The sequence below is a fragment of the Rhyacophila brunnea genome, unplaced genomic scaffold, assembly GCF_057557595.1.
Source record: "Rhyacophila brunnea isolate RB1 unplaced genomic scaffold, BYU_Rbru_1.0 scaffold_5, whole genome shotgun sequence".
In the NCBI taxonomy this organism is placed as follows: domain Eukaryota; kingdom Metazoa; phylum Arthropoda; class Insecta; order Trichoptera; family Rhyacophilidae; genus Rhyacophila; species Rhyacophila brunnea.
Genome location: NW_028233170.1, coordinates 11,498,907 through 11,512,283, shown reverse-complemented (window position 1 = coordinate 11,512,283; position 13,377 = coordinate 11,498,907).

Here is a 13,377-nt window from a genome sequence, read left to right as displayed (position 1 = left end):
TCATATACAATTCGATATATTTATCATTATTTCATTAGTGCAATACAAATGATACCAAGTAATTTTATTATGAGCATCTGTCTTTTTCGTAAATTCAAAATGTCAACGTGGTTTAATTATGTGCTACATCAAACGGTCTCTGGCAATACACCATTCAATTAAACGAAATAATTAATTGGGAATACTGTCGAGTAGTCATTTCGTTTCGTTCCGATGGCATTCACGCCCCGCGGATAATTATAAAAGGTATTGTTTTCATAATTTGCGTGTCGATTCATTTGATGAATAACCATCAAAATAATTAATAAACTGCTTCAATACGTTTCAAGAGTCAAGCAATTTCTTCAACCCTAGAAGAATGACTCGTGAATCGAATTGAATTTATAAGTGCTCTATAAGATAATAAAGTAATGATGGAATGAGAAATTGATATAGATTTTTGTTTATGAGTAAATTATCATTTTGGCTTTGAAACTATATTTCGTAGTAATGTATATTAACACCTTTTTATGGTTACATGTACATTGTACGTAAAACATTTCACCGTGGCACAGTTCGCCGTGAGCTTTCTTATCGAAAAGAGATGACCGTATATTGTAGTCTCCAACTTTATTTAATTCGATACGAACATTAATTCAATTCTCATTGCTGATTTTGGCAAAATTCATGAATTCAAGAATGAAAACCTAACCTAACCTAACCTAAAAAATACCTCTCTAAGCTGATTTCATTCCTCCCCGTCCCGTGCATAGCTTTGCCACATACCTCGACAGAATTTAACTATTTTGTAAACGGCAGCAACAGGGGCGAATTTAACTAGTCGGGGGGCTCTTCTCGCAGCACCAATCGGCACCCCATAGAAAAGTACACAGTAGTGGAAAATATAACGAGAATTCGCATTTCATAATTATTAACTTCTTAAATATACCTACATCATAATCAGTAGGTATGAATCAATGCACTGCTGAACCTATTATTCTTCACTTAGGTAAGTGAGGAGAGGTTGGGTGTACGTTGTTGTATAAATCTTAAGGTTGACTTTATTTAACTTTATCAGTGTACTTCATTGCACGTATGTATCAGTGTTATAAAGTATTTTTAAAAACTATTATTATAATAATGTACCTACATACTTATTCATTTCTGCATTATTCTTCTGCGTGTGTATTATTGGCCAAGCACATTATCATCACGATTTGTGCTGTCACGTGCTCTCACTTTGATAAATTTAGTATATTGTTCATGCCGCAGAATATTTTGAATGATCATTATCTCTATAAAATTCAATGATAGAGAGTGCCAACTCTAACTAGTATTTTGAATTATTATGTTAATTTCAATTAATTTTAACAGTTTCTACTGTGCGTACGTTAAAATAATTTGCGATATTGCATCCATTGATAATATTTTGAACAGAAGCCAACCAGGCACCTATAAGTAATATACGTAAATAGCAGACATAAATAATAATTCAATATAAAATAGAGAAAACCACCAAAAATAAAGAACGACGCTTTAGTCGAAAATGTGTAGGCTTGCAAATAATAGAAAAAAAACATTCACTGACTAGGTGTGGTTCATGATGTAGCGTGATACGCGTGAGGTGACCCAATCGTTGTTCTGGCGATTTCAGCAGATTTTGCTAACTGACAATTTAAAAGTTTAAAAGTCTAAAATGTGCTACGGAATGGGAATACCAAGAAAAACAACATTGGATAATCTTTTCCTGTCGCGGTAGCTCACTGTGACAGCACATAACGTGATAATAATGTATTTGATGCGTTTTTATGTTCGCTGACATTATAACACATTATACACCCACGGTGGCCGCGCGGTTTAAGCGTTCTATCACGCCGTGGGTCTTAGGTTCAAATCCTGGGTCAGGCAAGTACACATATTGTTTTTCAATTTGTGTGTGAGTCAGGGTATGGACCTAATAAGTTGAGCAAGTGGCTGACATCCGTTTCTCGTAAAAAAAAATCGGTTAATACAAACCTCTACTCTGTGGAGGCCCATATGATTCTATTAGGATCGGACATGGTCGGAAAACATTATAAACTAAAAACAAGATGGCGTAGAATGTGGCACACGTAAAACTGTTGATACTCTTTCTCATAATATTATACTATAGATCTACCATCGTAAATTGGCAGCCGGTCGAATTTGAAACTAAAGTTGTCTATCTAGGATAAATTTGTTACAAACGCCATTTATTTTTACAACATGTTTCTCGAATTATGGATTGCGCTTGCGTTTATTTAGCTCTCATGGCGTCAAAATATCAAAATCACATTATACTTAGTGTTGATAAATAAAATATACCTACCTATTAAAAAAAAGAGATCAACAATATTTTATAATCGAATGAGTGTTTGTTGCTAATTTAGGTAGGTACGCTGTGTTTCTTGCTCGCAAGATTTTTATTGTTTGTACATTTGAAAACATAAAGAGCATTTTAGATTATTAATAAACGAATGTGACCTTTTAATATTTGACATTATTCGATAGCTACTTAGCACCAATTATTTAGTAAGTATTTAAAGTAAGCTATACTTTAATATAATCAACAACGAATTATGTCTCCACGAAGAAATTAATGTAGACAACCGAAAATAACTCCGGGCGATTGGGCGTTATGACAAATTTATTCCAGACTGAGTCAAATGTTTACATTTTGAAACGTCAGCGTGCAGAATTCGGCATATATATTGTGTTATTGAAAATACAGAAGAAATAAGTATAGTGCATAATGGCAAGTAGTTCTAAAACAGTTCGTGGAAATGTCAGAGACATCATTCTAAAAGTATGGCAATTCTGCGATGACGAAAAAGGACAAAACGAAATGATTATTTATATCGATAATGGAATACAACGGCCAGTTGCCATGACAGTTGAACATTTATTTTCAGTGTTACCAAGTTGCATTTATATTACAACGCAAGTAATTTCTTATTTTTTTTTTAGTTTTGTTCAAAGTTATGATATAAATGAAAAATAATGTCGGATAGCAATATAAATGAATACTTACTTATTATTTGTGTATGTAAACGGATTTTTAAAGAAATTTAGTATATTAATTAAACTGACATTTACAAGTTTGAATTCCATAATATGACCTCGACTGGTTTTATTTTTACTGTAAATGGTCCTAAGAGTGACACAGAATCGGATGATAGTCTATCTGGAATTGAACCATTATAATATTTATATAATTTCTACATTGTTTGTGTATTTTATAGTTATCGGGTTTCATTTAAAATTCCATTTATGTTGATACTATTTTACTGTTTTTAGAGTTAATTTAATTTACTTTCGCTTTTTTTATTATATTTTTTTCCATGACTAAAATATACACAATACTACTTTATATTTTCCAATTTCTGATTTTTCCAACTATGCATTTCTTTCTTATGGTTATAAAAAAGTAACACGTTTTTATTTTGATTGTGTTATTTTTTTATTTTAATAATATTAATTGTACCTATATTTACTACCAATAAAAAATTATAAATTACCATTTTTGTTAGTTATGGCAACATTCTCAATGTCATACTAGCGCCCTCGCTGAAATGCCAATTTATGTTGGTAGATCTATACCCCCAGGAATTAAAACGATATATATTATAATATTACTATTTTCATAGCGAATTCCGAAACATCTGAAGAAAACGAATACTGCATTGGCCACTTGTAGAAATAAAATACCACCCTCGCCAGAGTTAATGGTACACAGAGTGCGCCGTAAATCATGGGACATTAAACGTAATTGGAGCTGAACTTTCGAGTGGCTGTACAATTTTCACTCGTGTTTTAATGCTATCAAACCAATACACATAATATATAATACCATAATGTGAGAATCGATGTTTCAGAAATTCCCATACGCATTATAATATCTTCTATCATGAATTCGATTAACAGGCCAGTGTGAAACGGAACAAGGGTTTTGATCGAGCATTTATTGTGAACAGTATGTATACTTTGATTTGTGTGTATATTATACCTAATTGTTAATATTGTTATAGCAATATTCATGCATAGGTATATACGAAAAATAATTAAGTCGTTTACCTACCTAATTTACCAACGCACTTGCACCTACGTTGGTCTAGTTCGTAGGCGGATTTTTTGTATAAATTTTAAGCCCGTATATCGCGGGTTCGAACCCACGGTTGATTAAAAATGCACCTAGTTATTGACCCGCTCTATTTGATTATCATTGATGAGGATCGCTCTGTGAATATTACTAAATAATCATTGTGTTAATTATATACAATATCTTCGTTAATATAAAGACGTACACATAAAAAAATTATATAATAATATTATATTGTATTATATTGCCGACGTTGTATTAAACAATGGAATATTCCGATTAGGCAGGACTTTATATAGCATTCGTATTATAAATTAGCGAAGGATCCTAAAGTTAATACAATTTTTGTTTGTCTTGTGCACCTAGGATGTACCAGGATTCAGGATATTGTAAGGGATCAATACAGTTATCTACAATCCATAATTCACCCCGCGGTCTCGGTTTGCTTTCAACAATCTCTATACCAGCCATAATAATATGAAGTACGACGGAGTTTGCCAACGTCTTTCCTCTATCTACGTAAAGTACACAAACTGCATTGGCCCTTTCTTTGCAATACTATCTATAATATTAAAAGCTCGCATAGTTTGTATAGAAACAAAAAGGAAAAATCAGGGATTTCTTTACGTAAGACTATTGACAGTATTGACACTATACCTATATGGTGAAAATAAACCTTTGTTGTTTAACTCTGAAGAATATTGACTACCACTTTTTACAATTATTATTAAATTTTGCTTGTTAAAAAATATCCAATAAAATTCTTTGAAAATATACAGTTACCTATTCCATACAGAATACAATGTATTAATATATACTATTGAAGCCGTGGGTCATCTGTGTAATCTGCATCCTACATCCGAGTGGACCATTGTGATATCTCGCCTTTTTTTCATTTCTTGAGAATTCTCGAAAAAAATACCAAATTCCATTCAAAATTATTAAAGTCAAGATATATTTTTTTAGGTCTTCCAGTCAAGAACGTATCAGACGACGATAAAGTCAGAAAGTCATAATTGCCGAATTTTACTTGGTTGTAAAAAGGTAAATTAGGTAGGTAACATTTTCGCTCTGTGCAGCACGTAGGCCTCTATAGAGTGGAAGTTATATTAACAGACAGACCTTACTCAGGATCAAAAACACATTGATAAAATAACATTTTTGTCAGACTCGAGAAATGTTTTTAGCAGGAAATTTACTAATTCCGTTGAGAAACACAATCGAGAGCTTTTTTAGCTCTTTTGTAACAAATTTTCTTGGGCATCTCAATTTCTCGAGAACCTCATTGATGATATCTCGAGATGAAAATTCTCGACATTTCGGAAAATTAATTTATCGAGTTTTGAGTACATTCATACCTAATAGAAAAATGCAATTCCCAAGCAGTAATTCCACTAGTATTAAGGACCTGGAAAATCATAAATTTTGTTTTTTCGAAAGTATTATTTACCTTCTAGTTATATTAAAATAAGCATATTCCAATCAACTAATTGACTAGGTCAGGGGTCGGCAAACTTTTGTACCAAAGGAGCCAAATATATGTGGCACAACGGTTAAAAAAATTCGAGAGCCATACCTACATATATTTTTATAAATATGATTTATTTAAATGAATTAATTACATTTTATAATTGTTTATTTATTAATCGAAGAAGATTTCCCGAATTAAACTTACGTAAATATATGTTTTTTATTGTTGGAATATCAAATGGAGAAAAATTTAATTTGTCGACTTTTGCAATGGGCGGATTTAAAACAACAATCATACCTTTTTGCATCAACCATCACGTAGGAAAAATTAGTTTCGCGATGATGTCATTATATACCTATAATATAATACGTGTACAAATCATTGATAAAAAATAAAAAGTATGAATTTTTGCATTTGTAAAAATTGTGAATTGGGAATTTGGCGAAGAGCCGCACGCCAATACCCAAAGAAGCCACATGTGGCTCGCGAGCCGCGGTTTGCCGACCCCTGGATTAGGTGATAAAAAACATCACTAGATACTTACCCATATTTTTTGTTGTAAAAAATATTACCTTATATTATTTTACTACAAATATTAGAATTATAACCTTGAGCTGATACTGTAGCTAAGAACAGGTCACACAATGGGTAAAAGATTTGATGTCCTCACGGCAAGAAGGGATTCGCAGATCTGCGATGAATGTGATGTTTTGGAAGACATTATACATACAGCAGTACAATGCTCTAAATAATTATGAACGACACAGAGAAGAGCTGCGAATTGCGGATATCTTTAAGAATGTCGACGAATTGGATGGCGCCCTGGCGGTGGGTAAGATGGAAGAGCTTGGCAAAATTGTAAAGTTCTTTAACAGAATTGGAGTAAGGACCTGATCGGCGCATCCTCTTCTAGATGAGAAGAGGTGATAATATGACAGCAAGTCGCAGTCAAATACTTACCTTACCATCATAAAAAATTAGAATTATAAACATTTCAAAGGTATTTTTAAGCAATTAAATAGATAATAATATTACGATGGTCACCTATGTGTATTTTGATTTCATAATTCGATATTAACTTTACCTTTGATTGATACAACTTTTACAATAAATTAATCACTTTTATTTTTTATAATTTGTTGGTTGAATGAACTCTTTTCAAGATATCGGACCCGCCTTCGTTGTTTGCCCGTGTTTACTTAAGTTGCCGACCTGCAACTGCGACGCCTTATGTGGATGCAAACCAACTTTACTTGGGCCTACTACTTACTTCTTTATTGTGCCGAAGAACTTCGCACAAAGAAGGCGCAAGCATTACAAAGTTGTGGAGAATACTTACTACTTACGCCGTTTACAACATATCGATATCAGGAATCACACACGCTCTGCAATAGTGTAATAAAATTGTAAAGGATATTATTGTAAATAAAAATTTTATATTATGGACCAGAGGTTGGCAATCTTTCCTCGTGGAGTGCACGATAAAAAAAAAGCTTTGACCGATTGAAAGCTTAACAATATTTAGAATCAGGGATTCACTATTTTAAAACCATTAACGTATTATTATATGGAAAAAGTGTGTGAAAAATAAAATGACATCAATATTCTATTCTGTCCTAAAGTTTAATGCGCCAGAATCATCCCATAAACATTAATTCCTTTTGTAATAATATGTAATAAACAAATGTATACATGTAAGTACCTAATATAATATATGTATGTAATATAATATATTACAACGGTGACCGAGTCATAATGTCTTGGGTCCCAGGTTCGAATCATGGGTCTAGCAAATACACCGTATTGTTTTTCAATTTATGTTTGGAATATGGACCTAATAGGTTGAGCAAGTGGCTAACATCCAGTTCTCTTAAAAACAAAATCTCTTAATACCTACAACCTCCATCATGCGGAGACCTATATAATAATATTATGAACTTCTTAGGTTCGGATATGGTAAAAAACACTACTAAAATATTATCAAATCTGCGTTCGTTTTATTATTTTATGTCATTTTATGTCTTTTTTTCATTTAGATGTACATAGTTTTATAAATTCGCTTTTGCGTAAAAAATAAACACAAAGGGGTAATATAGCTAAGTCACCATAACTGAAACCATTTTCTTTTAAATATATAACCCTTGTGCAATGCACGTTTGGCACGTCTGAGCGGGGTGGAACTGGCCATACCTAAATTCCCTCAGATTAGCTGCACCTTTAATTTTATCCATCAGGTTATCTGTATGGTGTATAGGTACAATGCGACAGATCTTTCCTATTCCTTTCAAAAAATATTATATTAACAGAATAGAAAATCATTTCGGAAGCAATCTAGTTAAAAGCTCATTAGAGGAAGCTTTATAGGTTTCTTTTCTTGTTTATGTAATGTTTTGACGTTGCAACAATTCACTACATAACTATCCAGACATCGTTTACGCGGTTTCTCTTGGAAACCATTTCATAGTAACAATAATCTTAATTGCACTGAGATGTCCATTTCAGGGCGACGGCGTTTCATGTCAAAGGTGTTTTTGGGAAGAAAATGAAACAAGAAAACCCGTACTGCTTTAGAACCGCGATAGCCTTTCGCCGGAGAGCATGTCAGCCGCTTTTGGAATGCCATTGTTCTTGCGGTTTGCGTCTCGGCTAAGGCCCCACACCATGTAGGGCAGTGGGCACTGGCGACATCTGTGGAGGAAAGGGGTCGACGTCGGGATCTACGACCGAAGCTTTTTTGCGTTATATACGAAAAAAATCTTATTTTATTCAGGCATCCGAACTTTTACCGTTTGTTGTGTGTGGAATGCAATGACATCGATGTTAATTCTTTTTCGTCAATAAAATGTATACTGAGTAAATTCAAATTAACTTTTCCCTATCATGGTCCAGCATTGAAACACATTGCGAAAATAAGGTCGCGTCACTTCCTTCAGTCCATTGCCACCATAGATGTATTATTGCCACGTTCTTGGCCTCCGCCATGCAAGATATACAGCAGGTAGATAACTTCTATAGTAACGCTAAAGGATGAAGAACTGTTACGTCGACAAAATCCATGTAGTTATGCCACAAAAGTGCGGAGAATTGCACTCGACTCGATAATATGAAACATTCCTGGAAAATATTGTAAGTAGAGAGTACGAAGATCGAACACACATCTTTCGCTTGCCAGGTGAAGGCACAAACAATCAATCTAACGACCCATGCATCAACATTACAGATACCACCTGACTATAAACTCCCTACGATATGTATGGTATTTTCATATTCCATCAGTAATTGCTATAACCTATCTTTGTAATTAAAATCTACCACGCCATCCCTGCACGTTTAGTGATGATGTCCCTAATAATAATTATTTTAATGGCATATTTTTATTCGTAAAACCTCTATAACCGAATTTGAAAACTGCAATTTAATAAATACGTTCTATTTTCTATTGATAATTCTCGTGTTAAATAATCAACAGATTTAAAAAATATAAATACATTTTAGAAAAAAGAAACAACACAAAATGTGCATATTTTAAAAGTCAGATTTTTATTGCTACATCGTATTTTATAAATAATTTTATCAATAAAATGTAGAATAGTGAAATTTTTTTAAACTTAAAAAACATCGTTTTTTTTCTAGAAAACATGAATGAATATAACTTGAAATCCTTTTATTTATATAAGTTCGATCTTTGTTAGTGTGACCGCACAAACCTCGATTCGATACATAAAAATCAAGTTATATAAATTTATATTTTTTCAAATCTAAATTAGGAAAAAGCTGTTTATTTTTTGACTAAAAATATTTATATAATCTAATGTTTTAGATGCGTATTGGTTATATAAAATTAATATTATAAATAAAATGCATTACGTTGCAGCATTTGATATAAACGTCTATCTCATCCTTAATAACATACCTATTAGAAAGATCCTCGGAAAATTCGTGGACCTATAGGGATTCGAATATACATAAATCTTTAACCGCTCTACGTTGGTACTACTTCAAGCAACTTTGTATACTATCACATTATAAGTTTCTGAGTTAACTGTATTTTCAGTAAAGAATGCTACATTCTTTTATCTTGTCTTGAATTACATCTTAAAGAATCTTTAAAAATTAAAGTCTTGAATTAAAATATGAATATAGCCTATATGTATATATTAACAGTAGTCTAGAAAATATCGTTTGCCTTCTTTCTTCTCTTTCTGTAGGTTTGTAATAATCTTATGGAAGTTACACACCATTATTTCTATTAATTTATAATTGATTCTAGTATATTGTAAATATTATGTGTGTGTATAGGTATATATGGTATAGAACCTATCTTAAAATGAAAAGAGAAAACCAAGGTTTAAAATAAGAACACCATAATTCGAATATATTATAATATATATATTATGATAATTATGCGCATACAAGTACCAATTACAATTAAATCATTCTCGAAGTATGCTAGCCAAAAATTTCTTCCTATATATTATTATATTAGTATACCATTCATAAAATATACATTTTTTTATCCCTAATGTCTCTTCATTCATTAATTTCGTTAACGTCATTCATTTTACGTGACAATTATGTTACTACCTGAATTAAGTATCTTCAGCAAATTGAAAGGGAAATCACCCACATGTAATGACGATAATCTGTATATAGCACGTGGCTACTTCATGATAATCGTATGTATTTTATTCTACGGAAATTAACATAAGTGATAAGCATAATATTATTACACATTCTAACGTCATTTTCTCGAAAAACGATTTATCCGGTTAAGGTGTTTTGCAAAACGATACGTCATGAATCATGATATTTGTAAGTGTCATTTTTTTATTAGTCACATTTCCCGAAAATACACGCATTTACTTAATGGTATACCTTCCTGATTTGTGATTCACTGATAACAGATACTACCTACCTTCTTACTGATAAGTGATAATAATGTAATATGATTTGTAGTTTGTAGTATGTACGATTGTTATTACTTTTACTGTTTGTTAAAAGTGTATGTGCCTATATGACATAGGTATATCTGGGTGTATTCTTTAATTGTGGAGTTTCAGACATGAGTTCGGCTACCGCTTATACCTACCTTATAATATTATAAGCGGTGGCCGAACTCAGATTGATGGGTATACATCGAGTATAGTGGAGAGATTTTCCAACATGCTATCTTCAAAGGGTCACTCGGGTGACTACACAAAAATATGAGACAACTGTTTTAATTAATTATTTTTCTATTGGAGGTCTATCTTCTTTCTTCATTTTAGATTGATTACACCATATTTAGGTACCTATAATTAGTTAGATTACAATAACGCGATGTTATTTTTTATCTCCGTAAAATATAGAAATTTCATAACCAATTTTAATAAGCTTACTATTCTATGGTAATGACGGCATTAACTACAAAACTTCACCGTTGATGATTGATTGATGACCGTTGACGATTGGTTGATTTGACTCAATGGGATGGGTGAATGGCTAACAACAATTCCTCTTTAATTTAAAAGTTTGTTAATATAATTTCATCTCTGTGGAAGCCTATATGCGTAGGGGTGAAAATCTCATACTGTCCTCTTCGGAGCAAAAATTGTAATTTACTTTTTTTTTTAAATAGAATTTTGTATAAATTTATTTTTTTTTCTTGTGCGGTTCTTTAAAATTTATTTTTACCTGTAAGAGTACCTTGTAATTTCTTTTGAAATAAGACTATTTCATACGTTACGTCAATTAAACGTAGTTATGCAGAATGTAGCCAGTCCACAATAATGTCGAGCTGAGATAATGGCACTTTAGCGACAACATGATATTGAAAATGTATGTAAAATGTAAATTTGTAAATAGTATTTTATTTCAAGAATATTTTTTTTTGCGGCTTGGCTATTTTCAGCAGAACGTAGAGAAAACTTTCTCGCATCTGATCTATATCATATCCCATTTTTTTTAATTTTTTGTGGACTGGCTACTTTCTACATAGCTATTCTACGTGTCCAATTCATCTAGCATATAATTAAACTATTGATCAGATATTTCTGTCTATTAATTTTTCTGTAAACTCAAATTGTTTAAATTAAATTAGCTGAATATTTAATTAACTTTCTGTAGGTGTATTGTTGGTACCAACTTAAGAATGCTGTACTGTAATTTGGGTTTATTAAAAAAGTTATGAAACTATTGGTATAGTAATAATTATTGGTTACTCTATTTTCAAATAAAACACCATGCGCCTATCAAAAATAAAGATTTTGCCCATCGTCTATCATAGTAAATAACTTAACCAATTTTATGACCAAGAACACGAAATACGTTGACAAATCGAGTATATTCATATCTGTAAGATTCCGGAAAAAATCAAAATTTTAGTTAATCATACAATATCATAGATTTAACAACATTATTTTTATGTTGTAGAAATATCAAAAACTTTCTTTCATAACCATTTTAATAGAGTTCCCTATGCCTACTCTACTAAATAAATATTAGGCAAACTACATTAATTCCACTTTAATATTTTCTACCTATTTTTTCTACATAGTTTTAGAAAACATTGAAATTATATAAACGTAAAATATACATGACTTTTCTATGGTAAGTGCAAAATATATAACTAAGTATCGAATTTATTCGAATTACTTACGGTCGTTATAATTTGTAATAAAATATACCAGAAATTAAGTTTATTCAAATGAATCCGTACACATTCAAGATAATCAAAAAAAAATTATGAGCAAGTATTTTTATAATACCTATACAAACTTTTTTTCATCTTATACCTTGTCAATGTAATAATTTAATAGATATAAATAAACAGATAAAATTATTATGTTTTCTATCTGTCAGCTTATTACACCTCTCATTTGTAATCTGTCCATTACTGGCTCATATTGAAATGGTCCAGTGATAATTAAGTGTGGTAAATGGGTCATTAAAGGCCAACTAATGGGACAACTCGGCAATAAATATTGAAACTTTATTCACATCAGCGAATCAGAGTCGAACTTGGGAAAAAATCAACCCAAAAAAACTCTCCATGGTCGGAAAATCAACGATTAAAAATGCACAGAACAGTTTTCCATTTCCAGAATCGTCGTATTCTCAAATGCTGTTCTTATAATATTTAATTAACAAATCTGTTGCACCGAGTAGTTAATAAAATCACCCGTAAAAACGCAGTCTTCACGGTGGAGTTATTTTTTTATACAATGGTGAAGATTTTCCATGCCTTTTAGTAGTTCTAGTAACTATCTATCCCCATCACCGATTTGACAATTTACAATATCTTTTCTGTATTCTAAATTATTGTAGGTCATCAGTCATAGTAAGTACACATCCACATAATGTATTTAAATACTAACATTAATGTTCATAAAATTCAAAATAATTGTCGAACTAATCAATCAATCTTAAATATATGGGGGAAATATGTTTCTAGAATGAATATCATCAAAAGAGTCGCTGGGATATGGAAAACATGAAAATCCAGTGGAGAATGACTGAGGCCCATGGCCCGTGTCCAGTATAGACGTCAGCATGATGAAGAGAAAATGAATATGCAAATAATTTTCATAAATATTAAGTGTTATGCCGAAAGTATTGTGACTTAATAATATGACTTCACTTCGGCTACATATCATCATCATCAGCCGGGGTCAATCCACTTCTGGATAAAGGCCTCTCCAAGCTTCTTCCAACTCTCTCGGTCCTGTGTCTTTTGCTGCCACGTATTTCCGCCAAACTTTACCAGTTCGTCAATCCAGCGGCTCTTAGGGCAACCCTGTGGCCGTTTCGTGCCCCTTGGGTACCACTTGAT